Source organism: Haemaphysalis longicornis, unplaced genomic scaffold (genome assembly GCF_048455015.1).
Source record: "Haemaphysalis longicornis isolate Haplotype H1 unplaced genomic scaffold, Haemaphysalis longicornis Haplotype H1 scaffold_3, whole genome shotgun sequence".
Classification (NCBI taxonomy): Eukaryota; Metazoa; Arthropoda; class Arachnida; order Ixodida; family Ixodidae; genus Haemaphysalis; species Haemaphysalis longicornis.
Genome location: NW_027526335.1, coordinates 124,204,895 through 124,223,820, shown reverse-complemented (window position 1 = coordinate 124,223,820; position 18,926 = coordinate 124,204,895).

Below are 18,926 nucleotides of genomic sequence, written 5' to 3'. Positions count from 1 at the left end.
TTTTACATTTTATGAAATCACCACGAATCCTGTCAGGTACTGCTTAAATGAATCCCCGTGCTACTTTTGTTTGTATTACCAAATACGACTTAAACTAGCGAAAAAGCGTCTTAGATTCGGCTGTATGAAAGGCAAAAAGTACAGCTTCACAACTCGTTCACATATTTTAAAGAAAAAAACTGACTGATACTGCGCGTATGCGGAAATAGACGCATAGCGAAGCTTTCCATGGTGTTTACACCATCATTATTGCCAGTTCAATAGAGTTCAATAGAGTTCAAGCAGCACCGCTTCAAATGATTGTACGGGCCTGGAGTCATAACTGGGTTAAAATGACAATCCGTGAGATTTGCTCCGTTTATCGCTTTTCGGTGTAGTCCTCATGACGCTCGTCGCCTTTCATTGGAGCCGCGCGTTGTTGCTTTGACCACGGCCGCTAGATGGAAAGACTTACTTTCCATCAAGCGGCCGTGCCTGGGCTTACTTCATCGAGCCAGAATGCTCAGCATACATTCGCAGTATGAGCCACGTTTTTAAATGCGCGAAGACATCCTTGTTCTGCGCGACACTTCTTGCGGGCCTCACTGTCCTCTACGCTGCGGAAAAATTTCTGAGCAACTTTGCCGGTGCTTTTTACGTGTTCTTGAGACAAATCGCCAGTGGCATTCCCGGAGAAGAGCGCGCCATCTGGTAGTCAGGTGAAACACCCTGCGTGCTACTTCTCGCCACAGCATTTAGGGGTGAAGAGGAGCTACCAGATATGAGCGGCACATTCGGCTAACGAAGCAGCAGCTCCTCCTCTATCACCACGCAATCATACTAAAATAAAAGTGTTCATAGGAGTGGCAAAAAAGGCAAACCAAACATAGTATCACAGATTGGCCTCAAATACGCTTGGAACGACAAACTGTTCAGGCAAGAAGTGTATGAGAATGTGCACAACTATAAGCAGTTAAGAAACAGACCACCATGTACAGAAACAGACCACCGTAGGCTGAAGGCGCGCATCGACAGAATTAACAGACACACAAGTACTCAGAGCAACTTAGCCAAGAAGAATGGCGCAAGACGCGCGAGAAACGGAATGGTACCCCCAATCTCACGCGCACCTGGAAAATTGTCAGAGCACTCATAGAGGTCAGCTAAAGAAAAAACCATGAACAACCACAAGATCTTGCAGCTCCTGCACACATACAAGGACAACGACGCACACCTCCTAAAAGATTTACAAAGCACATACATCCCAGCACGACAACAACCTGCCTACAAAGAGTATGAAGGACTCACCAAAAAATGACAACGTTCACCAACTTACGTTGCTTTAACTTCGGAGGGCCATCCACAGAATGAGAGGAAATAAAGCACCAGGGCTTGATCGACTTACGACAGCCCAAATTAGGAACCTTTCTCAAGCAGATCAGGAATTACTGCTCGGAACCATCAATGAGGCATGGGTACTAGGCACAGTGCCAACTGAATGGAAGAGTGCGAACGTCACTTTCATCCCAAAACGCGGGAAAGACATCGCCATACAGCTACTTAGGACCATCTCCCTGACCTCGAATTGGGAAGAGATCATTGAAAGAATAGTACTGGACAGGCTACAAAAGCACATAGAGCAAAAAAACATTCTGCCACACAATATCATTGGATACAGAGCTAACCTATTCACGACGGATGCCTTACTTGTATTATACGATGAAACATATAAGGAGGTTAGCATAGCTTAGCTCAAACCAATGCTAGCCATAGTCCTGAAGAAGGCTTTTAATAATGTGGCACGTGATGCAATGCTAGAAGAATTAGCCAAGACTATTTGCGACCATAGCATGTACAATTATGTCAGAAGTTTTCTGGGGGTCGAATGTACACATTGCACATGGGAAAAATCAAATCACAGCAATTTCAACCCCCCAACAGTAAATTGCAACACCCACAGCAAAGCTTCATACTTTCACCAACACTCTTCAACCCTGCTATGCTTAGGACACACAGAGCCGGACAGATAGTTGGAAATATCGGACACATGATATACTCCGACGACATTACATTGTGAGTTAAAACAGGCTCACCGGGCGACGTACAGGATACGTTACAACGGGCAGTCGATAACATCAGTAAGGCAGCAGAAGAAATTGGACTACACTGCTCACCGAAAGAGTCGGAGCTTCTTCTACCACTCAACCCAAGATGGAAGCCTCCGCCTATTGTCATAAAGAAACGGAAATTCTTCAATTCCTTGCAAAAAGAGAATCAGGGTACTTGGACACTACATTCAAAGCGACGGGGAGGTCATTCCAAAACTCAGGACATACGTCGGCAAGGAGAACAAGTCCTGAACATGATGCGCAGAATCACGAACAGACCAAATGAACTGAGGGAACAAGACCTCCTACGACTACGGGATGCACACTTATTTCACAAATAAGGTACCATGCAGCATACACCAACTTCACAAAAACTCAGGAAGAAATAACCAACGCTCTGATTAGGAGAACGACGAAGATTGCGCTAGGCTTTCCGATCAATGGCAGCTCAAAGCGACTTCTTGAGACAGGAACACACAATACGCTGGAGGAGATCATAGCTGTCCACAGTAACAACGAGTACCTCAGACTCCAAGCAACAATTCCAGGGCAACAGATACTTCGGTGTCTAGGGTACACACCCCAGCAGCCTATTATCCGACTCGAACGTCTAAACCAACACACCACACGGCCTACCTACTCAAAGTTGCACCCATACGGATACACATGCATTGCCAACGCAACAAAGTCAAAAAGAGCATTTCAGCGAAATGCCTGGATAAACGAGCAGCTGCGGACCAATTCAACAACCGCGTATACACAGATGCAGCAGTAACAGACATAGCAGAAACTATAGCGTATGCTGACCTCAAAGAAAAATTGAACTATCAGCAGTGCATCGCCCTATCGAACACATCTTGGCTGAACTCACAGCCATCTCCACTGCCATTGTCCACACATTCAGCCACACGAAGCACACGTACATACACACGGACTCAAAAAGCGCCTGTCACCAACTGCTAAGCATGAAACTGCCACAACCGGTAGCTACGGTCATCAGCAACAGCATCAAGGGAGCTGTAACTGTCTACTGTTACAGCTCCTTTGCAGTACTGTACTACAGTACTGTACTACAGTACTGTACAGTACTGTTAAGCCCCAACCACATGGAGCGATTTTGCAAGCGACTTGGGGAGCGACGCGACTAGCGACGAACTACTTTTCGCCGCGGACCAAGTCGCTCATCGAACCGCTCGGTTCTGGGCCGCCAGAAACAGTCGCTCGCCTCCCGGAAGTGGCCTCAGCGACTAGCCAATAGGAGAGCCCCTACGTAAGCACGCAACCTCCGGTTTTGGAAGAGAATGGGGGGAAGACTTTGCAAATCTACGCCGACGGCGTTTGCGGTGCAGCGGAAAAGAAAGCTTCGCGTGGCAAAGCTTGTGTACACGCTGAAGCAGGAGCAAGAAGGCTCCCGCACACACTGGGTGAGACCCGTGTGGGAAAAACGACGTCAAGAAAGCGAATTCTTCACGGCTGTCATGTTGGAGCCGAGAGACGAGGCGCAGAAGGAAAAGCGTGCGCTATCGCTAACCCAATAAACCAGTTTTAGAGATGCAATGAAGTGCAAAAAGCAAGGTAGAAAGGCGTAATACTTTTTAGTCATGCTATTTATGACAAATGAACAAAAAAATGTTTGCAAACAACCAGCGTACCAAGCGCGTGTGTGCGGCAACATTCAAACCGCCATCCCCAGTCGCTCGAGCAGTCGCTGTCATGTGGTTGCCTCGGCGAGCGACTTCGGTTCGGCGACTGCGAATCCTAGTCGCGTCGCTCGTCGCGTCGCAGGAGAAATCGCTCCATGTGGTTAGCGCTTTGCAGTACTGTTAACAGTGTACTGTTACATGAAGGAATGACCGGTTACGAAAAAGCTAATAAGCTGGCCCGAGAAGCCGCAACCCGTGCTCCTGCCAACCTCTAACCAAATCAAACGCTCATGGTCCAGACAGCACCTAAATTGATGGACTACTCCACGGGAAGGAAGTAACTACCACAGCTCTCTGACAGGCTCACAAGACACCAAGCAACCCTAACAAGACAAGCTACAGCAGACACCTTGGACACTCCAGCTCGACTACATGAGATAAGAGGAGATCCTGAAACACCACCCCCTACTTGCGACGAGCCAAAGTTCCGATTGAAATATTCAGCGGCAAAAGATAAACTTCCGGAGAGCTGTAAGCTGGGCTAGTTGGTACTGCTCCATGACGGCTACAAGCGTAAAAGATAGCCTCAATGCTATATTAATGCTTGCTTGAGGTAAACGTGCTGTGTGTCATGTAGATATCTGGAATTTGTGTTTTAGCACGGGTCATGAGCAGCAATCTTACGGTTTTATTTTTCGGCACAGACTTTTTAGGTTCTGGTAAAATCTATAGGCTGCGAAAAATTTTCCTTCCGCTACATGTAAATTAATGCACACCACGGAATACTAATAAAAAGAGGTGCAATACCTCGATCTTAAATGCATACCTAAATAACACAGAACTGGCATTCTCTACGAGAGACCAAATACGCAGCAAGCGTGCTCTCGCTCGGTAATCGTGCGGTAGAGAGTAGACCCGGCAAGCTTACACGAAGATCTCTGAGTACGAAACTGCCACACCTGTACTAGAGGCACATTGTTATCGCTGAAACACGACACACAGAATACTAGACATCAACGAATTTTTACTCATTTCTTTCAGGGTCTCATCTTTTAGCGCTACAAACGCCCCTCCAGTATCCGGTAGCCAACTAGTCACACTTTCCACCTTTCACTGGGCCACACTTATCTCGTCTTTCACTCAGCTCACCTGGAGACTCACAACTGGCAACACGCCGCACAGGGCAGTTACCGTGATAAGCCGTATAAAATAAAAAAGCGACGGAAGAACAACACATTCAAGCATTTTATAAGTTCATTGTTATGCTATCAAGTCGATTGATTGATGAAATAATTTATTGATAACGGGGTTTAACGCCCCGACGCTTACAGCCTATGAGTCGCACCGTATTGGATTGCTCCGGATTAAGTTAGATCACCTGGGGATCTTTACGTGCGCCAAAATCTCGAACACACGGGTGTTTTGGCGTTTCGCCTCCGTCAGAAAAGCATCCGCCACGGCCGCGATTCAAACCCGTGTCCTTGGGCTCAGCCGCACAACGCCTTAGCCACTGAGCCACCGTTGCGGGTCATGCTAAGCCGTCAATACGGTAATAAAATCCACTTAATGTACCAAAACTATTCAATTTACCTAACGTAAAATCATTTGAACGGAGTGCTCTACACCTTATACAGCTAATAATGAGAAAGAGACGCGTTTAGGGCGTAGGCGTAGCTTTCCTATGCCGTGTTTAGGCCTGCTTTCAATTTTCAACGCTGTTCACTCCGGCCTATCGATTTCCTGTTTGGATCGATCCGTGTTTCTTAAAAGGCAACTTCCAGGACTGCGCACATGCCATCACAAACGCATTCACTGACCAGCGCGCGCAAAAATATACAACCCTGCCGATATGCTCTCAAAATAAGATGCTTGCTAGTAGGAAGAAAGGGAATGAGAAAACACTCGAGGATATAGAGCTACGCAGTGCGCTTTTCCCGTGCCGGTAAACATGCAACTTTTCCTTTTTTGTAGGCGGCTAGAATTCTCTAAATAACAAATAAAGAGTGAGCAAACACATTTCTCATGGGAGCCTGTTATCAGCGGGTAACTTCCTCCTTGCTGACTAGGGGCTTCTCGCAAGTAACGCGCTAGAGAGTGCTTGCGCTCGTTACATTTGGGAAGCAGCTCGCGTCCTGAGCCCCCACAAACTCTATCCTAAAGCGAAACGCGGCAGGAGGTTGGGTCAAAAAATACGTTTTCGAGGCACGGCCTGGGAAACCTTCAAACATTCAACAGCCTCGTTAAAGGGCTTGGATGCGCAGAGCCTTTTCCTCTCGCTGTGACGCCTAAAACGCAAACAGGCCGCCCTCGGGACCACTTTGTTTTGCAAATCCCCTCACTTGCGCTACCGGCGCACGAAGTTTTTCGCCTTATATATTAGATTACATCGCTTCCTTTTCCTACTCCGTGCTTCTGCCTACACGAGCCAGTAGTCCTTCACAGCGATCCTTTGGGGGGAAAACCCTTGTAGGAAGGGGGTAGTGCACCATAAATAAAATGCAACGCAAGCACTTAGCCAAAACTGCGGTTTCGGTGTCTCTCAAGTTTCTTGCAGTGCATACGAAGCTCCCGTAGAAAAGGGACCCTAGTCCAAAACGGCGTATCGCCACGCTTCTACTGCCTTATTGCGGTGAATGTCTTGCGCATGATACGCCACGAAAGATGGCGTTAGAAAGAAACTACTGCCATGAATTCGTCTGAAACCAGAAAAAAATGTGTGTTGACCCGTAATATCTGCTGGAACCTGCGGGTGGTTGAACCGCGAGAAAGGCAGACATGCCAAAAGCTGCTTGTTTAACTGTACCCTAAGACACTTTGTCATCCTTAAAACAATCTTTCTTGATTTATTCCGATGTTTATGACGCGACTAGATTGTACTACCTTACCATATAACTGCATGTCGGGGTAGCAAAATTACGGAACTGCGACACGCCCGTTCCGGCACTAATAGTGTTTTTCCGGTTGACCCAATGCATTCTCGTAAAATATACTTGTTTTAAAATACTCACGATGTTTTTCGAGCACATCAGATCCCGCGTACGCGGAAGAGACAGCGAACGCTTCACGTATGTTTTGTCATTGGGAGGAAGGAGGGGCGGGGGGTATGAATTTTGCCTATGCAGCGGCCTATGAATATTGCCTATGAGCGGGCTATGAACTTCGCGCCCCCTACTCGACAGTCAAATTGTACCATGCGGGTATTTGCCATCATGCAATCAGCCCCTCCCTCTTTGCACAGCGTTTCTCTAATATTTCATCTGTGTTACCCTCCCACGGGTGACAGTGAGCCCTATACGGGATGTCATGCCTTTCTAGTCGAACAAGAAAGAACATAGCCCTTTGGAAATACTCTTTGAGACGATGTGCATCAAAACTGAAGCAACGAGTGTTATCCTACACCACAGATCACATTGCAGCAAAGTCGTAATAAATATTCGATCAACGCTTTGAACTGTTCAGTAGCGAATACCGGGAGGAATCAACTTGCAGCGTCTTTCAAGCGTACGTTGCAGCATGCGTCAGGAGGATACTTTGTTCCAACAGTCAACGAAAGCATTATTTATGTCCTAGACTTTTTTGTAGAAAAAAAAAGAAACATTCACCCCATGGTACAAAGCGGCTCTTTGTTGCATGCATGCTTTTTTTAATGGAAAACAGTAGTATGTTGTTTAAAACATGTTATAAAGACGGTGTAACTGGTGTTTATTAATCCGTTTTAATAGATCTTGACCTGGGCTTGCCTAATATGGCGTTCTGTGCCAAACACTGGGAAAAGAGTATCTAAGAGATCCCCATGCAACCATTTTCTAGAAAATGCACTAGAACATTCCAACTTGAAACCGCACAAGTATAAAACGAAAAGGTTAATCCATAACTTCTATGAAAAAGCTATGAATACCTCCAGGCAAACACATTGTCGTGAACGAAAGCTCAGGCAAGACCTTGTCCAGGCTAACCGAACAGACGGTACAAAAAAATGGGTCTTATACTGCCCGCAAAAAACGGTTTACGAACAGTCGTAAAACAAGCGTTGACCCTAATTCCTCCATCGCGTACGCATCCACAAAGGTTGACACGCCCATACGCGCCCGGCATGAGCAGCACGAAATACTGGGAAAATGAGATCCAACTTTTTATTCTTAACCTTAAAAAAGTGAAGTGCTTGTGACACCTCAGTTTGCTCCCTTTAAAGAGGTTACAAACCATAACATGAGAGAACACAGATAAGTTCTTGCCTTTCCATGGCCTTCTCTCAAGGCTCCACAGCGTGTCTCCGCCGTACGGGTCACTGTTGACATGATGTCTAACGGCTAAGTACTTAAACAGCGTCGTGGAATATTTCAAATACCACCCTTGTTATACTGGAGCCTCCATGTCGAGTACTCAGGCGACAGCCTCATGTACAAAGTAGGTCATAACCATCCAGTATAAGGGAGACTAATCTGAGGCTAATTGTCGAGGCTAATCCAGGTTAATTGTCGATATACCTGCTTACATGGAAAAATTATTATAATTTGATAAATTTACACACTTTTGTTTTAGAGAAAAGTCACTAATTTCACACGCGCATACAGAAATTCTCCCATCCGCTGCATGAAATATAAATCTATTCACAGTTCTGTTTCCTGGCGCTTATACCCAAGTATTCCATGTATAGAACAAAAACGAAACGACTAATAGGACAACCCTGCCTCACCGACGGCTGTGATTTAACTCGCTTTCCTACCTCCCTGTTCATAATCATTCTTGTTGCAGGCCATAAGAGACCCAACGCCAACCTTCATACTAACATTACGTCATGTTGGTATGTTCCAGGACCACTGTACAGACTGCTCCGGCTACTGGCACACTCCCCCACGTCCTACAGCATAACATCATTCTCAATTGCGCTGAATAAAGCTTTGCTTACATATCGATGAGGTGTACAGCAGTTTTTTATTCTTCTGAGCGCAGAACTTCCCCCGTCGTCCGAAGTATCGTTCACACTCCAGTACATGTTGACACCACCGAAAACGATCTCGCCTCTCTTGAACTATCGTTGGTGCATAGACATAATTAATTGGCCCCTGAGCTGTTTAAAGCGGAGAAGACAATAACTGAGAAGCACCCATCCAGGTACCTTTTTACATTTTCAATTGCCACGCATAACGACGTGCGAAACAACGGAGCACGACCCGCTGACTCCCAAACATGGCTTACACATGCATAATACCGCGTAGTAAACACCCCGCCATACATTAGGTTTAGCCCTCACATCCTACTTTCGTCTTCTGTATAGGACAACAATAACTTGCATCTCGAAAATAGGCCGTGCTGTTGAGTGTGCTTTCTCTTAGCGGGAAATCTTCACATTTTGAAGTCAGCTCGTGGAAATGGCTTATGTATGAGCAGCTGCTTATGGATACGAACCCAAGGGTAAGTGCTTGCTTTATTCTTACGCAGTACGGTTCCCTCTGTCCTGCATGTACTCACAAGGCATTCGTACCGTCTTTTTTATGCTACGACCGCACTGGGTGTATCATTGGCTGCTGATGCATCTTTCCCTGTTCATCCGAAAAACTGGTGTTTGGGCATTCACAGGCTTCTTTCTTCGGCAGCATTGGTGCCTTCCTAATGACGACGTTTGTTCAGACGCACTTCCAAAATAAATCACTCCTGTCCTTTCATCGTTACTGATGATCCCAGTTAAGTCCTCAGCTTGAGGAACGGCGTCCATTTTCTAGAAGAGTAGGACTCAGCACCGTTTTCCTACTGCGTCTCTAGTTCCCTCATGCCCTCTTCAGGAGTGACCGTTGCTGGGTCGTCATAAGGGTTGGTTGGTTGGTTGGTTGCCTCCCACCTCGTCATAAGGGGCTTAGGTTCACGGGCGCTGCTGCTTCTTCTGCTTCTTTTTCCCCCATAACATGTTTGCTGTTACCATCTTCCAATGCCCGACGGGCAGCACGGGCATAAAAAGGGTGCAGTCAATCTGGTGGCCCCTAAATACACTCGGAGTGCCTGGAAACACGGAGTTCTCAGCGAATATGACCGTCTCTATGACACCTGAAGCACATCGCGGCCAGCCCCCGCACTGCGGCACCCTGGCCCCGTGACAAGCATCGTACGTGGGCATAACCTCAGCTGGCGCGATATTCCGGTCAGTTGCGACAATCCTGACTGGAGACACTAAGCCCTGAAAGCCCTCCATACGCCAATATAGACTTGTCACCCTGTACACCTAACCGTAATCGGCGAATTCTTCCGTTTCGCACCTTTGGTCTAGTTGAAGTCGACGAGGTGCTTCTTCACCGGGACATCGTGCGTTACGGTGTCAATGACGACGCAGGGCCGTCCTTAAATGCGGATGAACGGCTTCCCTGTGTTTTTCCTGTTCTTCATCAGGAAATTAATCAGTCACACGCGAGACATAGGCCCTATGCTACGAACTTCCTACTACTCCTCTCGCTATCAACAGCAACTCGCGTTCGTCAATTCTATGTTAGCGATCGGCGATACCTCACTTCGAGACAAGCAGGCCAACGATAGTTCTGGCCTGGCTGCCAACTGGCAGGGAAGGAAGAAGAACCAGTTAATTCTTCAGCATTGTAGAAGCCGATTCACCGCGGCAGATAATGCCGCCATCACACCTCGCGTCAAGACAATAATTGTGCTGCTTCTCGTATAGACGATTTCATGTGTAAATCTTTCATACGATCAGACTATGCTCTGGGCCGTGTTGCGCATGCGCAGTTACATCATTTTGTCCACTGCGCCAATCATAGATCCGCTAGCACAGCCCACTGGTAAAATGTTTGCCCCCAGGGGCCCTATTCTCGACTGCACAAATTGCCGGCAATTCAGGCAATTTTCCGGAAGTCTTTTCTGATTGGCTTTCAAATTAGGTCACGTGCTTCCGGTTGACAAAGCGGTTGTGTGTGCTGTCGTCATTTTGACGTTTCATGTCGTCTACGGACACCAGTTCTAAAGTTTGCCTTATTTCGCGTTACTAAAGGCGCATAATTCTTGGCCGGCAATGAAAAACCAGACAAAATGCGGCGGACATGACAACGTAAGCCTGTCTTTGCTATTCAACAACAATACTGCTTGTAATACACACCCCCTCTGTGATTGGCTGAGAAGGCGTGACGTAATTTAAACAGTTGGCGGGAACGATTACGTCATGTATTGGCAACTTCAGCCTGCGTAAAAGTGACGTAATGTTACGTAACAGCTTGAAAATGGCGGCTGTTTTTGTCGCAAAATACAAGTAAAATAGGGCACAATATTGCCCCGGCTTATGGCGCCGCGAAATGTGCGCCAATTTGCAGCAGGCGCAGTTTCGCATGCGCGCTGTTTAAAGCATGTTTCCTACTGAAACAAATTATACCTTCAACTGCTTCCAAGTCAGCGATCATGGAACATACAAATAACATGCAGTATTTTGCTTTTATGTTTGGCAATAAAATAAAAATTATTTGTTTGGCGTAACCGCAACATAAGCGGGCAGTACAAGCCTCTCCATGCCAAAGAGAACCCAATGCATGGCATTTGTCCATACTTGTCCTAGTAAGCTGTTGGGTCACATGATCGAACTCAAGAGAAAAATAACAATGAAAAGTGACTATTTAGTTCATTACAGCGCTGATTGCAGTCGAGCTTGACGAATGAGTGAATCGGCGACATCGGTGCGCTCCGCGGTTATCAGGCGTAGCGCTTCGCTGCTCTTATATGTCATAGAAGCGATGGTCGCGGCCGTCTTTTTCTGTGATCACGCCATAAACTTGTAACATAGTGGCGGCGGTGGCGGCAGGGAAGGTGATAACGCAACAAAGCTTGCATTGAAGCAGAGAGCCCAGCTATGTTACTAAAAGCGATTGAAAGGGATAAATAGATACGGTAAAAAAACTTGTGTGATGTTCTTTAGCTCGACATCCGCCTTGCGCTCGCTTTTGGATCAACGTTACTCGATCGCCTTGTGGTGTTGACGCCAAATTTGACCTACAGAAATGTGTTTTTCTTGTCAGCCTCAGCTACCGTGTTAATTTTTAAAGTACATGCCAAGTGTTTTTATATCTTTCTTGCACAATGTTTGATACCTTGGTAGCAATCGTTGTGAGTGACTCGTCAAATTACACTGCATGTCGTCATAGCTATAGGTGCCGTACGTCACTGATTGCTTACGTCGTGCTTACGCAAAACAACATGGGCGAAATGCCGGCAATTTGTGCAGTCGAGAATAGGGCCCCAGGACGAAGAAACAGCCCGGAACAGAATTTTCAGCCGATACGGCGGGTAATAAACGATGATAATTCAAGTTCATTTATGTGAAGAATGTGTTGAACGTGAAATCGACACGAGCAGTTTATTTTTCGTTACTTTTACTGAAAACAAAATTTCTTTAGACAAAACAAGGGTTACCTAATAAAACGGGGTCGGTTCCGGCGTTAGTTGGTTGCAAACGTAGTTATGTTACAGCGAGAGCAATCAATAGAAGACTACCCGCCCTTTGTTGTCTGCACTGCGTGCCAAAATCAATGCGTATTATGGCCGCAAAAAATCATTTATTTCTAACAGATACCCAAGGAAGCGAACGCCACGTATCATGACATGGGCGGAGGAGAGGGGACGGGATATCGTAATGAAAAACAAGCAAAATCTTTAATATCATCTATGTGAGAGGCACGTCTAAGTATCAAAACAACATTGTGTTTGGTTAGCGTTTTAACCGGCGAATATTTCACTAACTATAAGTAATCGTTAAGCGCCCCTCCCCTGCATTATTATATGGTGAGTCATGACAAAATTTATGTGCCCGCAAAACAGCCTTGTCGCTCGCGTGTAAATTTTTGACAGTCAATTCACGCGATTTAAAAGAACATTTACCGGAATTTTTCTGTGTCTTATTAGATAATTTACCTTCGGTAATATGGTTTCAAGCTTATTTACTTAATGCAAGACTAGAGCCTTTTCGGTAAAGCGCGGTAGGACAGAAAACGTCATGCGCCGTTAGCGACTGCCGCAATAACTTCAATACAGACGTGCGGCTATGAATGTCCTTCTGGCACTCTCAACGCCAAAGTTTGCCTTTCATGCATTTTTGGGATAACAGTGGCTGTCCCTATGTTCACGCACAGCTTGTCCTGTCGTAACATGCTCGCAATTGGTTATATTCAGTCTTGCAGACTTGCTAGTCTTTCATTGTAGCTAATGTCAGCAGATACGCGGGAAGCACAACTAGGGAAAAGATGATTTCCATCGCACTTGTGTCAATAAAAGTGCACGTGAATCTGCTAAAAAAAATTAAAACAGAGATTCCGCTCTCTAGATTTCAATCTGGGGAGCTAACTATCCAACGTGCACAACTCACTTCAGTGTCGCTTTGTAGTGTGTACCTCTACATGTGTAAACTGAATACCGTGCTGTGCCGTTGCATACAAACTTTAGAGTTTCACGTTCCGTGCTCCAGGACTCAACTGCTGGTCGATTTCTGCAAGTAAGATACGGGGCTTATTTGGTTAGCCAACAGAAGGTTATTGACAAGGAGGAGAGGTTGGACTGAATTTATCACGGAATACGGTGTATTTACTCAATACGTCAGATTCCCTCCCTGTTTGTTTTTTAGGTACAAGTCAAACTGAAGAGTGTGTTCGGCCATAGTAGGGGATGCTCAGGCGGCTACAATTAAAGTGACGCCTAGGGCGTGCCCTTTTGATTAAACAGTCCTCCTAGCAACTTGAGAGCGGAACGGTGTGTAAAACCGAATAGAAGTGAGCAGCATGGAAAAATCCGCTTCGGGTGCCTAAAGGAAAAATCAATAAACTGCTCATACACATGAGACAGCCTAGGAACAATTCCTACACACTTCGGTGTTGCCTGATGGTGGCTTCTAACTACTAACAACACTTACACAAGCTGTGTTTTGTAGCCATGAATGGAGGTGAGAGAAGACTACTAATAATCGCTCAGCAGAACTATTCCTGGCCTGTATACTTACTAACATTGAGTTTGCATAAATGAGAGCTCCATTGCTTTAACAGTACAGGTAACCCTTGCTGATTTCAACAAACAAACATCCACTTCTCGTCCAATTAGCAAAAGGTTTGCTTGGTGAAAACAAGTAGCGATTCAGCAGCGGACCAGTAGTGCTTTTTTCCCGAATGTTGCGAAAGAAAAAAAAGCCCGGTGTAATAAATTTTCGTGCCCAATAAAGTTCGCCCGAATCTCGACGCATTCAGTACCCGAACGCTACGGCACGCCTTCTGGCCACACGCGGGAACTTATTTTCATTCGAACGTGTGTCGGTACCAGACAGTTGTTCGAACAACTTTCGCCTCGACCACCAAAGCAAATATTCCGGATACAAAGCGTAGTCTTCTAGCTTGCCTTGCAGCGAGTAATGAGCTAGGGGGATCAAAGAGGCTGAGCCAAATACCGACAACGGATACGATGTCTGTGCCATGATCTCATTTGACGTAGATTCCCGCTTCATCAACAAGAGTGTGCCACAAGTCAAAGCAAACCAATAAGGTGTCGCCACTTTTTGTCTGTCGATATTGCATGAAGGGGACCAACGGCAGCCTCCTGTATTCGGGCTGATGATCCTTAGTGGAGATCCGTACCAAATCCCTTGCAAGAAAAAATCCCGTCCTGACGACGAAATGAAAACAAACCGAGTCGAAGTGCGTAACAAATGAATTTCGGTGATTAGGAGATTACACGTTCCCTGATAATTATGTGCCGCCTTCGCTTCCTAAGCTGGGAGGATCTCGTGGTATTGGGCGACAGAGACAAGGGAACGATGCCCCTCTGAAAGCGTCTGCAATGTATGTGCTCCTCCTGCATTTCTGGCAATTTGTGTGCCTGTGAACGCAATACCGAAAAGGTCAACAATCTTATTATGAGAAGGCACAACACAGGCATACACTAACAGCTACGTACCTTATTTCCTTCCTTGGGTAATAGGTCCCACAACGTAAAGAAGCGAGAATGCCGAGTCTCAAGTACGAAGCAGATGCGCTTGCATTTGCTTGGTTTACCAGAAATTTACTGTTATTATGTGGTGCTATTTCAAGCATGAAGTGCCGACTTATCTGTGTGGAATTTGTCACCACCTTTCGAACAAAGAGCTGTCACTTGCGTTACACTGAGAAAAGAATTACACAATGTATACAGCATCGATATTTCTTCAATTTTTCGCTCCATCAGAGCCGGCATAATGCGCTTTCACTGTATCCGCAATGCCGAAGTGTGTTCCCTACGGAGGCAGCCCAAGAGCATCACATGTCTCATAAGTTGATAACATCGGTGTTGCTGCCCACTCACACCGGATGATGCCAAAAAATCGTAGCAGTGGTTTTCCTTGGCTATGCCAGGATATACGTAGCGTGAGCCAGGATATACGTAGCGTGAGCTTTCCTGGTTGTCTAGGATTAGCTTGATTATCATGCTTACTGCTGCTTCAATGACACACACGCGGTATACGCATTATGTGACACATATGTATTTATCAAGCGGCTCCGACTCAGCGTCACCAATCACCCCAGAGCTAAGCTGATTCCACAGGCGCACGCCGGTGTTGCTGCTACACACGAGCCATCGGTTCCAAACCCGCCCACCCCTCGCATGATCATCCACTGGACCGGGCCGCCACTTGCGGAACGGAGGTCGGCGAAGACGCTGGGCGCGTGGGGTGTGTGAGAGACGCCGGGCAACAAGCAACGTTCTGTGCGCCATGTGACGTCACTGCTCTTCTAGCATGCCCAGCACGGCTCTGCAGGAGCCACGCGAAACTGCTCAAGCTGGGCCAGTGTAGCTCACGCTACAAAAGCTTCGCGGAACGCAGCGCTTCGGAAGAACGAGGTAGGGCACGTGAGGAGAGTATGTACACACCATCTATGGAGAACCTGATTCTGGGGCAGGAAATGGCTGATCAGGCAGGCCAAAGAAAATAGGTGCCTGAAAAGCGGCATGAGCTGCACGTCAGAAAGAAGAGGCTTTACGCTAGTGAACGTATACCGAGTATGTACCGTTATAAAACGTGTATACCTGGGCCATGCCTGTGATTTTTGCACCATTCGTTTAGTGTTGAAGCTCGACGGGCACGTTCTTTCATTTTTTATATATAAATGATCGTTTGGTATGAAAAACACAAGTTAATGTTATTCTTATTCTTTATGCACATTGTCCTGCGAGGACGGCAATTCTTATCGGGAAGCTACATCCATAAACTGCACGATATACGCCGCAATTCCGACGAGGCTGGAATTGGTGAAATAAAACTATTTCTTTTTCTAATTTTATAGCTGTATATATTGATTTTTAACGTTATAATTCCTTGCAATTAATTTATAACTCGTGTTAATTCTTGTATATTTTTAGATTAGGGCTGCTGCATGCTAAATCACGGGAAAGCAAAAGATAATATGCGTTCTCAGAGCACCACATCTCTAAATACACATGCACAATTCCCATTCTTGACTTTGCCAACAACGTGGGTGTCTTTGTCAGTTGAATGTGGTGAACGCTCGGCTCTCAACGAGCAAGCACGTAAACTGTTACGTTCCAAGTTGGACGTAATAAGCTCGTGCTTTTTCAAAAATCACAAAGCCAGCAAATTACAAAAAAGCAAACGTGGAGGAAAGAGCCTAAACCCGAACTCCTTCGGAAAAAGTCCCTACTATTTCTTCTATTCCTCCATTCCGCGTACGCAAAATTCCAATCTCTGACAAAAATTATAAGACCTACGGAAAAAAATAATAAAAACGTAATAAAATTATAGTAAGGAAGTAACTACTTAATGCTATTGTTGCCACATATCTCTAAATTAGGGTACCCAGCAGTGCCATACTTCTAATAAAGTCTTAAAAACGCTTAAATGCATATTCCCGGCAGAGAGATAACTTAAGAAGCAACGGGGGTCCTTTTCTTGCTAACGACACTGACGACCAGGGGCACTCAAACATCCCTTCAATTTTTTGCGACAATAGCGTATTTGGAATTCCGTCTGGGATCAGATAGCCGAGGCGAAGCAAGCCCGCCAGATGAACCGTCTACAACTAACACCCACCGAAAGAGCGCTTTTCACCCGACTTGGCTATCCCATAGAAGGTGCTTTACACCAACCAAGACGCCTCTGACCACACATGTGAGAAAACATCTCCGTATTCAACATCCTACGAAGGAAAGTGTGGCAGGGGGCAGAGGAAGGTTAGATGGGCAGATGAGATCAAGCAGCTTGCGGGGATAAATTTGTCGCAGTTAGCACAGGACCGGGATAATTGGAGATTAATGGGAGAGCTCTTTGCCCTGCAGTGGGTGTAGATAGGCTCTGAGACCTCTTATTTGAAAAAAAAAGGGTTCTACTGAGAACATAAACAAAAGAGCTCTGACTCCCGGTGAAGGTTGTATTAAGGGCCACCGGTAACCTGACCAAAGCAAAGCACTGCCTGGGAGGGAACAGGTGTTTTGTCATGGGCAGGAATAATGCGGCCAAGCAATGGCTAAGGTGAACAAAAGAATGTCAATGTTTCTGCATCTGTCGAACTGGCCTTTGGGAGTTAGTCACGGTATTTTTGGCAAGTGCTTGGTGTCGTTTTTTTTTGCTTTTGAGTCACATTGGACAGAGGGGAAAAAAGATACGACGATAAAAAATGTTTATGCGTTAGGGCGCGGAGAGGGGCACGCAAAGCTTTATCTTACATCGCAGCCTATACGAAAACTGCCCTTGCCCTAATACAACTGGCTGCAATATTTTCATTGCTAATAAGTGTACGAACCAGAGTCGCAATTTTTAAGGAAAGCCCAAGAACTAGCCTTGAAGTCAAACCGTTCATTCTTGTGTTCCGGAAACATTCCTGGCTCCCTGAGAATCTGCTGATGTGGACAATTGTGTTCCTAATTATACACTTGTTGATAGCAATGTTTTCTGCCTTGACAGTACAGCAAAAAATCAACGAATGTTTACCTATCGTTCTACATTTAACAAAAAATGTAGTCAATCGAGTCTATGTATAGCAAAAAATGTAGTCAATAGAACCTCTGACAAGTGTGATTGAAATATTTTCTGAAGTGCAATGCCGACCGGACTGGCTCTTCATACACTCTTCATTCGTATTCGTATTTTGCCAAGCGCCGAAACTATGCGTGAAAAGAGTGAGTTGGTTGTTACAACCACTTCCTTGCCTTCAAAAAAAAAAATAAGAACACGCAGGCTTGCTATAATCAAGTATAGCCAGAACGTTTAATAATTATTCCTAAACTTTTTAGCGCTTCAAAATCTATTCTTCGCAAATGAGGGCCGTAGTAATGATGTTTTTGTATCCGTACTGAATTATACATTTATTTTCTGTACCTTATTGTTCAAATAAATCTTTTTCTTTTTGATAGGTTACGAACTGTCAACAAGTGAATAATGTAGCTTAGCAGGGGTGGTATCTACATGAAACGTAAAAAAATAGCTTTCTGTTCACTAATACGTAAGCTAAGTTCCTGCTTTTCTTGTAGTGCTCCTCCAAGGAGGGTATGTTTCGATGCGGATACAGATGATCTTTAGAGTCTAAAAATTAAAAAAAAAATGCGAACGCACTGACAATACGCGACCACCTTTACTAGAAGTCTCATCACTGTGCAAACAATCAAAACCAATTTTTACTTTTTTCTATGACCTGGCGCCTCCCTTCTGAACGGTGCCAGTTTAGCCTTCTTTGAGGCACTCGATGCCGTGTATTTTCAAGGCCGATATCATCATGCAAAGCGCAGCAGTCACGAGCGCTTGTTTTGCATCGCTAAATAAGTGTGTGTATTGCGGAGAAAGAGAGAGAGAGAGAGATAACTTCATTAGGCAATAATGCGAGTGTGGTTCCTCAGTCCAGGAACGCATGTGCTGTGCAGGCTGCCGTAGCCCTGGTCACAAGCAGGAGCTGGTCCTCAGGTCGAGAGCTGGACAGCAGTATGTCCAAGTACTCAAGGGAAGGGCACGGGTTCAGGGGCGGAAGGTCCGAGTTTTGTGTGCAGTCGAATAATATGTGTGTCAAAGGTCCTGGTTTTTGGCAGAATTTACAATTATCAGAGTACTGCGTAGGCAAGAGTTAATGCATACGGATAGGGTGGGAGTAATGCATAGCAGACGCTGTAACATCACGCATGGACTCACAAGATATCACGTCAATATCCGCAACCAAAGAGACTTGAAGCTAGGCTGAGAAAAGACCCTACCGCT